We start from the raw sequence: 10,987 nt of genomic DNA, 5'->3' as shown, positions 1-10,987 counted from the left end.
GGCAGAACTGGACCAACCAGCCTGCAGAACTGAACAGTTCTATACAACTACATATATACCTAACGTTATATATTTTTCTTGTTGTTTCGTTATCCCATTATTGTTATTCGTCATTATATTCTGTAGTTAATTAGTCGTTCCAACGATGTTACATAGTTGATATATTCACCACGTTATGTATCGTTAACTTCAGGAGAAGTTAAGTTCTTCTACATAGGGGGGAAGCGTGTAAGGATACAATATACACCCCCACAAACTATTGGACCAGTCCGGTCAGAGGTCACGGACTGCACATGTTCTGACAAGAACACATTTCATATCCCAGCACTTCTCGCATCTTCATTCCTGGAGTGATTACTTATAAGTTCCAATATCTTCACCAACTGGACACTTATACTAACAACAGGTACAGTTCTATGCTAACAGCAGGTACAGTTCTATGCTAACAGCAGGTGCAGTTCTATGCTAACAGCAGGTACAGTTCTATGCTAACAACAGGTACAGTTCTATGCTAACAGCAGGTACAGTTCTATGCTAACAGCAGGGTGTCTGCTACAGCACCAGTTACCATGGTGACAGACGTCTGGCCCAGGTCATTGACTTTATTTGTTTGGAACGGAAGAAGAAGAAACCAAAGAAGAAACAAGGAAAATCGTAGATTTTGTACCTCCGGGTATTGTAATGTATGTTGCAGAATGTTGGGTGCATGTTGGGACTGTTCTTTAAATTAGTGAATGGTGTCTGGGTGTGTGTGTGTGCACGCGAATACCATTTTTTCGAAAAGTTTCGAAATGTTTGTAATTGGCTAAATGATCTGTGAAATCACTAATCCCCCCTAGCCGACTGGAGCCCCAAAATAGAAAGGACAGGGGGCATTCCGTGGCGAATCTGGCTGCCCGACCCTCAGCGACCAGCGATAATGTAAACAAACACCTACACAAACGGCCACGTGAGAAATCAACTCCAGTGCGCGGAACTTGCTCTCGAAAATTTATCAAGCCGCTACGCTTCCCCCCGCGGCTGCCATCCCTCCCCACTTATCCCACACTAGTTCAAATCAGGAAAAAAAACACATCAAAACATGCACAGAAGCGTGTTCATATCTTTCATGTTACGGTTAAAACTTAGAACCTCATTTTGAGCGAACGTTACAAACACGAGACAAAATAATATTTTCGAAAACAAATCGCAATCAGCAAGATTTCATTCCTGTTTCATTCATCAAAAGTTCTTGTCGATTGTAAAATGATCACTCATCTGTTGTCTCCTCTAGTGTGTCATTTGTAGCGTAATCATGGCGTGCCAAAAAAATCAGTCAAAACTATGAAAATTCCGGGATAAAAAACTTGGCAAAAACGTGTTCTCCACATCGCTGTACAAAACCATGCGTGCGCCATTTTGATATGTAAATAGCAGCGCGTGATCTATGCTCTCATTGGTTCACCTCACATGACCTGCGTTCCGATTGGATAAGCGATATCGCGCCGGCAGCGCGACAGAATTTCTTTATCAGCGAAGAGGCACATTTTCGCTGCTTTCTACGTTTTTTCTACGACTACTAAGCAACATCCTATCAAAAAAATCCTATCAGGGTGATTAGACTCTAAAAGAATTTTCGGGACAATTTCTATGTGCCCTTTTTAATGTTCGAGCCAGATAAAAATAACCCGCGGTACCCGGAAGTCAGCGTACCGAGCTGGATTTTCATGGGTCCCGTCTACCCCAACGCGAGACACAACTGCGATAATATTTTTCCTCGATACCTGACACCCCCTCTCACCAGATGTGGACGACGCCTGCGACACTTTATACACGCCGAAAATCAAAAGACAAAACCACTTTCACACACAAGGGGTGTCCATACGCTGTCACAACGCATCATTTTCACGCACTAAAACACACATACTAAAAAACCAAAACAACGTGCACCATCTACAGCCCAATAGCAAAACGTATACCAAGTCCCAGACATATCCGTCCACCCAAACGCGAGAAACGGCTGCGAATGTAATTTTCATCTTCCCCCACAAAACCTCTGCGCACGGGATACATCCCTACCCGGAGGTAACAACAAAACTAGAAAGGCCGACATTTGCTTCGGAGCAAATACAGCATATTTCAGTCCATAATAGGATGGTCGGCATATTCCATTGTCATCATTGTAGATGACTTAATGATCTCAGGCATGTAAAATTGAATGTGCGGGTCATTGTGCACGACTTACGTGCAACGTGACCCCAGGTAACCCGCAATGTTTGATGTGTTTGAGCAGTGTTCGATGGCCAACGGCAAATGGAACGGGCCATTCTTTGGATGGAACGTGGAATGGGTATAGCACTTTTGGCCCTTTTTTGGTTGAAAATAGCCATTAAAGACCCCCAAATGAGTCATTTGGAAGTGGTGTATGCCAAATATGTGACTGCTATTTTGTAGACACACGTTCAAGGTACCCTTATACCGAATTTCAGATCATTTGGTTGTAATACCATGCAGGGCTCAGGATCCAAAAATCCATTTTTTTGTCGAAAAATGCCCCAAAAAACCTTCATAAATTTTTTTCAAAGGCATGTATCAAAAAAATGAAGAAAAAAAAAACGACTGGGGGTATTGGCCCACTCTACCTCCATGCCAAATTTCAGGTCATTTGGCTAAAAAATGACAGAGTTGAATCCATTTGACTGTGTGGCAGGAGAAGGAGAAACATGAGAGAACACAATATATTTCATCCATACCATATGGTATGGACTGAGCTGTGTTGTACAGCAGGTCGTAGATGCCAGCCTGGCCTGACAGCACCATGCTGCAAAAGTGTCAAAGATATACAATCATTATGATATATAATTATGGATAATATTGTGATTCGCAGTACATGTACATGTTAACACACACACATGCACACACACGCACTCCTGGACGCTGGCCCCCTCCAGCTCTGCTGTGTTGTACAGAAGGTCATAGATGCCGGCCTGTCCTGACAGCACCATGCTGCGAAAGTGTCAAAGATACAGGTCTGTAGTTGTCAACTAAATGACTATAAACTGGTGGACGTCCCAACTACTAAGTACCTAATACCAGCCCAGAAGAAAACAAGAAATAGCCATGCCTTAAAGTACCAGAGTTATCAACCAAGGATTGAGGTGTTCAAGAATTCATTCTTTCCTAGAAATATCGCAGAGTGGAACTCACTGTCACCAAGTACAGTATGGGCATTGTCAATAGATAGCTTTAAACAATATTCAAGGGTAGGTGCCGCCGCGGCGCGTGCCTGCGAAGCTGGTGTGTTATGCCGGCTATACAGATAAAATCAAATAAATTTTAAAAAATGCTTTTAATTCAAAATTAATGCTTTTATATTGAAAATACTTTATTTTACATCCGGGCCAATAAACCCTTGCTGAACCATGACGGCGATAGATTCCGGCTTCCCGTTACTTTTGATTCACTCCTGACGCCATCAAGCTCCCGACTTCCGAGTCAGCGAGTGCAGCACACATCTGACGAAGGTTGGCAAGATTGACTAAAAATTTACATGTATGGTGATCTCCCTCTTTCTGTTGCATCAAAGCTCAAACTCTATAACTTTAAAGCTCGTTGAAATGAGAAAGTGGAATTCCAAACTTTAAAAAAGTGGAGGGTGTTATTATGTTTCTGTCCATAATAATATATCTTTGTTTTGGTAATATATTTTCATTTTTTACAATATTGTTCTTGTTTGAAAAAAAGCATTTAGGCCATAATGACATGATTTAAAAATATAGATTATTGCACACACTAATTTTCAATGAGTTCCATTAATTTTTTACTGTTTGCAGAAAAATGATTTAATTTCTTCTACGAGAGCAAAATGTATCCGATCTGCAAAATGCTACTGCAGGTGGGCATTTCTGAGACCCAAGGACTCTAATTCCATTAATATGCATGTGGCTCAGACTAATATACATGTAAGCTTAATTGTAAAACATGAAAATGTATATTCAAGCAAATGTGTGTGTGTGGACATTATATCCGGAACATAAACATCTAAGGCTCAGTGTGTGTTGCAGCAGAAATCTGTGACCACGATGGCGCAAAACAAGGCACTGCTGTACTTCCTACTCCTGGTTTCCAATCAGCTACTGCTCGTGTCGGCGCCAGCTTCACGGTGCCCTGACAGCTGTAGCTCCCAAACCCTACTTACGTTTGGAAGAGTCGTCTGTCACTGTCCAGATAAAAACTGGGTGGGTTCCCCCTGCAGCTGGATTGGGTACGGGGGAACGTACAGCTTCTCCGCATGTCTCGACGCCATACCAACCGGCTTTGTCAAAGCCACGATGTCGATCTTCATCAAGCATCTCCGTTCCTCTACCATTTCGGAGCGGTCTTTCCCCAACAGCCCAGAAGTACAGACCCTTTGGATCCAGGAGTCCAACGTGTCCACGGTGCAGCCAGGGGCTTTCCAAGGTCTGCCACTGGTGAAAGACCTTTCCCTCAGTGACAACCGCATCTCCAGTCTTGGTATGTTGACAAAAATGCGTATTTTGGGCTCCTGATATTTGTTTTGTTACACAAGTGTTATGTATAATATAATTATTATGAATCCTAAATGACATCACTGAATCAGATGTCTGATTTAGAAACAGCAGATTATAACCTACGTGTAAAATGACTGATACAATTATCTATAATGTACATTGTATTGTTATTAGGCCCCTTCCCCACTAGGATAAATTTGTACTGGATCGAGCCGAATAGATTAGCTAACTAAATCAATCTGCCACCAATATCTGGCTCAGCTACAATCCACCCGGCTAGGAGGATCGTACAAAATGTGGGAATGTTCCCACTGGGGTTAAGTTGACCAGATTGATTCAATCAGCTAATAATCATTCTATTCAGATCGATCTGGTACAGATTTATGTGGTGTTTGTTGCCACCATCTTCGAAATTGTTACCTCCATGAAAAATGGAGGTATTGTTTTTGGCGTGTCTGTTTGTATGTCTGTCTGTTTGTCTGTGTTTCCGCAACTTTGTGGTCAGCATAACTTCAGAACACCTTTATGGATTATGATGATATTTGGTATGTTGGTAAGTCTTGGAAAGACAAACGTCAAGGTCAAATATGGGCCTCCTGGTGGATGACCTTGGTACTGCAGCAGAACTTCCGGTTTTTGTATCTTTTGTCCTGAAAATGCTATGGTCTTGACTTTTTGGTGGCAGATAGCTTTTCCTGTCAGGAATAAGTGGTGTGAGTTTGGTCCCCCTAGCAGCTTGTTCTGGAACTGCAGGGCACTTTCTGGCGAAATGTTTAAAAGACAATAAGTCCAGATAGGAACAACGTATTTTCATGATTTTTGGTGTGTAGGTAGCTGAGAGAGAGATGCACATGATTAAATGCAAATTATGCAAATGGGGACTTAATTTGCATAATCAATGAGGAAATTCTATGATTACAGTGTTTTACATTATACTACTTTTCATACATGTAATGTATGTAACCTATGGCAGGCAGAACATCAACAGATACTAATTATGCAAATGATGACCTAATTTGCATAATTTATGCAAAAATTCTATGATTTCTTAATGGTGAATAATGGGAATGTCATACTTGGTACATCTGTAAGTTAATCAAAAGTTAACATACATCACGATGCATATATCATGTTAATGCGGAGGTAATTTGCATAATTAAAGAGGAAATTTACATTTACATATCAAGCCCATATTTCATGGAGGTATGAAAATCTCAGAATTCTGTTTTTTATTGTTTCTATTCATATCAACATTATACACTAAATTTAAAATAAATTGCAGCCACTTGTACATAGTACAGTCAAGTTTTTGAATTTTACATATTAGGCAGATACAAAAAGGAATGAAATCATTATAAACAATGTACCTTTGTATAATACCAAATTAGTACATAATAATAACTTTATCTTGATAATCACCATGCTACAAAAAAATCCCTGCAAACTTACAATATTCTGTTTTGTTTATCTCCAGAACCCGATACCTTCCTTGGGCTTGAGAGGGTAACAAACCTGTACCTTCATAGGAATGCCATTTCCGTGATATCCCAGCATGCATTCCGAGGCCTACCTCTCCTTGAGAGGTTGAAGTTGGACGAGAACCGTCTGTGTTCCGTGTCCGTCGACGCACTCCTGCCGCTAACAGCACTGAAGTTTGCAAGCCTGGAAACAAACCACATCACCACGATCGACAGCCAAGTCCTGCGTCTGAGCCACAACCAGGCCCTGCAGCTTTTCCTCGCAAAAAACAAGCTGAAGTGTGACGCGAATCTCACCTGGTTCATCTGTCATCTGCCAGAGTTGGATCACATCTTTGGCCGTGACTACCTGAGGTGTGCGTCGCCTGCCAACCTGAGCGGAATTCTGCTTGCCACCGTGAGGAAGGACATCAGATTGGGGAGATGTGACGAAAAGCCCACCACAACAGGTCCGCATGCCCAACACACCAGTCATCTGTACAATGACACCATTCCCACGGAAGTGCCATACACAAACGCCACAAATGAGTACCAGGCCACAACCGGGACTGACATTGTCACTCGTCCAAGTTTCGGCCCAATCCTCCCCGAGGAAGATGACAGTTTCCACATCAATGCAGTCATCCTGGCTGTTGCTGTTCCTCTCCTCATGGTGTTGGCATGGGTGTTTGTCATCTACTTGTACGAACGCTGTCACAGCACAGGTCTGGCCCCTCACAATGCTCCCGCTGAAACAGATGGAAACTCCGCCCCTTCAGACAGAGACTCAGTCACAGGCGGACAACCAAGTCCTGTTGAGGACCAGAAATCAGAGGCAAGGATGACATTGAGCCGTACGCTAGTGTCATACGATGGATGTGTCAGGGGGAAAAACGGCAAGCTTGCACCGTACGCAACAACTTCCTTTGCTAACATCAAGCCAACGGAACCAGACAACGATGACATCCAGCCAATTGAAGACAACAATGACATTGAGCCGTACGCTGTGTCATACATGGATGTGTCTGGGAAAGGGAAAACGGCAAGCTTGCGCTGTACGCAACAACTTCCTTTGCTAACATCAAGCCAAAGGAACCAGACAATGATGACATCAAGCCAACGGAACCAGACAACGATGACATCCAGCCAATTGAAGACAACAATGACATTGAGCCGTACGCTGTGTCATACATGGATGTGTCTGGGAAGGGGAAAAACGGCAAGCTTGTGCCGTACGCAGCAACGACCTCATTAATGAAGACCTAGGGCCTCAGCTTCTGCCATATTCCGTGACCCACGATGAAGACCCAGGGCCACAGCTTCAGCCATATGCAGTGACCCATGATGAAGACCCAGGGCCACAGCTTCAGCCATATGCAGTGACCCATGATGAAGACCCAGGGCCACAGCTTCAGCCATATGCAGTGACCCACGATGAAGACCCAGGGCTGCAACTGACAACAAACACCATGCATCCAGTCACCCAACCAAGGGGTCAGTCACCGCCAAGAAGCCATACACTAGCAGGTTACACGTCACTGACAAATGTCACTAACCAACGGACAGCAAACATCACACAACAAAGGGGCCAGTCACTGCCAAGAGGCCATACACTAGCAGGTTATACGTCACTGACAAATGTCACTAACCAACAGCCAACAAATGTCAAACAACCAATCACCCAACCAGGGGGCCAGTCACTGCCAAAAGAGGCCAACATCAAGCCAAACTATGAGAGAGGCTGTCCGTCATCAAGAGACGACAGGGGTCCTTATGGACTGGGTGAGGGGAAGGAGGTCCCAAGTGTCAGTGGGGCACTGTACAGGAGTGGCTCACAGCACACTGGTGCAGTGAGACCAGCACATCTCACAGGCTGTACAACACAGCTCACGGACAGAATGAGAGTGAGAACAGCACATCTCACAGGCTGTACAACACAGCTCACGGACAGAATGAGAGTGAGAACAGCACATCTCACAGGCTGTACAACACAGCTCACGGACAGAATGAGAGTGAGAACAGCACCTCTCACAGGCTGTACAACACAGCTCACGGACAGAATGAGAGTGAGAACAGCACATCTCACAGGCTGTACAACACAGCTCAGGGACAGAATGAGAGCGAGAACAGCACATCTCACAGGCTGTACAACACAGCTCAGGGACAGAATGAGAGCGAGAACAGCACATCTCACAGGCTGTACAACACAGCTCACGGACAGAATGAGAGCGAGAACAGCACATCTCACAGGCTGTACAACACAGCTCACGGACAGAATGAGAGCGAGGACAGCACATCTCACAAGCTGTACAACACAGCTCATGGACAGAATGAGAGTGAGAACAGCACATCTCACAGGCTGTACAACACATGTACAGCTCACGGACAGAATGAGAGTGAGACCAGCACATCTCACAGGCTGTACAACACAGCTCACGGACAGAATGAGAGTGAGAACAGCACATCTCACAGGCTGTACAACACAGCTCACGGACAGAATGAGAGTGAGAACAGCACCTCTCACAGGCTGTACAACACAGCTCACGGACAGAATGAGAGTGAGAACAGCACATCTCACAGGCTGTACAACACAGCTCACGGACAGAATGAGAGTGAGAACAGCACATCTCACAGGCTGTACAACACAGCTCACGGACAGAATGAGAGTGAGAACAGCACATCTCACAGGCTGTACAACACATGTACAGCTCACGGACAGAATGAGAGTGAGAACAGCACCTCTCACAGGCTGTACAACACAGCTCAGGGACAGAATGAGAGCGAGAACAGCACATCTCACAGGCTGTACAACACAGCTCACGGACAGAATGAGAGTGAGAACAGCACATCTCACAGGCTGTACAACACAGGTCACGGACAGAATGAGAGCGAGAACAGCACATCTCACAGGCTGTACAACACAGCTCACGGACAGAATGAGAGCGAGAACAGCACATGTATAGTGGATCATCCTTAGACCCTTAGCTGCCTAGAGATGTATTGTCATTGTATTTCATTGGCATTTTAAAAATCTAATATTTTCAATAATTGTGGCATCATCAATTTATTAAAAATTTGTATGTGCTATGTTCCCCTATGGTGTGCCTATGGCTGTGAGGTGCAACATACATTTGTACTCTAGTGTGACAACACTTAGTACTGTACATGTTTTTTCACTTGTGCTTGACTGAGAAATTAACCATTGGAATACATTCAATTTCTTACAAATTTTCATAAATTCAGAATCAGATTCAGGAACTTTGTCAGACTAATGACTAAGTTAAATCAAACAAACTGTAAAATGGATGTACCGTTAAATGCAAGTTAAAATGATTTCTGCTTTAGAAGTCAGAACAGACCCCACAAGCATAACGCTTTCAAACTGCATCACTTTGATCCAAGCTCTCAGCCCTTGATGAAAAAATGCCAAAGGAATTCTTTCTCCATCTTGCCTTTATCTAAAATGAGTCTCATAAAGGCAAGACGGGGAAATAATCTCTTTGGCATTTTCCATCAGTGTACATGTATGCCATGTATTCTCCTCAAGGACTGAGAGCTTGGATCAAAGAGATAGTAGACTGGTTTATTATTAAAATCAAAGACAAGTCACATGGCAGCCAACAGGCTGAATTGACAGACTCGTGTACAAATTGGCAGATCATTATTAATTCGCTTAAAATATCTAAAATCGTTAAAATGACAAAACAGATAAAAGCAATATTTAGTATGAGGAACATTGCTGGGTGTCGCCCCCAGAAGCACCGAACTACAAAAAGTCAATCCGCGTGTGCATGATAAACTCTGGCATAGACATATAAAGTTATATATATATGATAGAAAGAACAGTATCAGGGTCCTTTTGACAAGTAAAATCGTTAACTGTACAATTAAAACCTTCCATTATTCAACAAGTGGTCATCGAGGCTCTTATTAACAACATTAAATTGAATTGCTTATCAGTCTTGTCATGTGTGGAATAGCGCTATTTCTGTAGCGATCAGTTCTACAGCATTGTAAGTTCAGTTTACTAGAAGAGCGGGTGAGACGACTGCTGATGCTCTCTCTTATGGGTGGAAGGAAGTGTCTGTACAGTTTGGATGTCAGTAGAGACTTGGCAAACTTCAGTGTTAAGTTCGATCGACGTGTGTGTCGAGTTGGTAGGTCGAGAAGGGTGCACGCTTCTGCATAGTCAGTGTAGTCGGTTCCCAAAATTAAGAGATGCTGTTTGAAAGTGGCATGATTAATTTCTGGATGTTTCACTGGAAGTGTTGAATATCAAAAGCTTACCGGTAATCCAAAATTAGTTAATGCATGTTCAACAAACAGGTAATGATTCTACTGAGTAGTTTTGAGATTTGTCAATTTTGTTGTATTTTTTCCCTATAGTATATGAAATAATATTTATTTCATGGTTCACGATACGAAAAGTATAAGTTGCATGCCCATTGCAAGGAGTACAAATTGAATGTATTATGCAACACTATTCGTCAAGGTTGTTGCGTTTTGAAGAGTTAGAAGAGTGACAATAAAAATGATGTCGCAGTATTGAAAAATGTCTGTATATTTAGTAAAATGTTCAAAAATGTTGAACAACTGAGTTATATGAGATTTTTTATTCACATTTCATCAACAACTTATTACATTGTATTTGTAGCTGATTATAACTACATGTATAACAAGAGTTCCACGATCTCATACCTTCGCCAAATGATGTTAACCCTGGCGGTTGACGAATTATACAATGAATGAATTTTAATCATTGATTTTGTACATAAGAGCCTCATTTGCATGGATTATGTCAGTTGATCATATTCTCCACCCAATGACAGCCTTATCTTAACAAAAAGGCTATTATAGCACTTCCTCATAAATTATGCAAATGAGATCATGATTTGAATAATTTTGTTTATTGATGTTCACCTTCACTTAACTTCCGAATGTGGCAAGTATGAAATTCCCAGCAGTTACAACTATGAAATTATGAAAAATTTGCCATTAATTATGCAAATTAGGTCCTCA

The 10,987-nt window shown here is 42.6% G+C and overlaps 1 protein-coding gene across 2 annotated transcripts in view; it reads left to right on the top strand.

The window, feature by feature from the left end:
* The window catches only part of LOC109470057 (MIT domain-containing protein 1-like), a 19,045-nt gene that overhangs the window by 3,520 nt on the left and 4,538 nt on the right, over nt 1-10,987 (top strand). The window lies entirely within an intron of this gene.

The sequence above is a fragment of the Branchiostoma belcheri genome, unplaced genomic scaffold, assembly GCF_001625305.1.
Source record: "Branchiostoma belcheri isolate BF01 breed outbred unplaced genomic scaffold, Haploidv18h27 scaffold218, whole genome shotgun sequence".
Taxonomy (NCBI): domain Eukaryota; kingdom Metazoa; phylum Chordata; class Leptocardii; order Amphioxiformes; family Branchiostomatidae; genus Branchiostoma; species Branchiostoma belcheri.
Note: the sequence above shows the minus strand (reverse complement) of the source record. Positions and strands in the feature narration are given on the sequence as shown.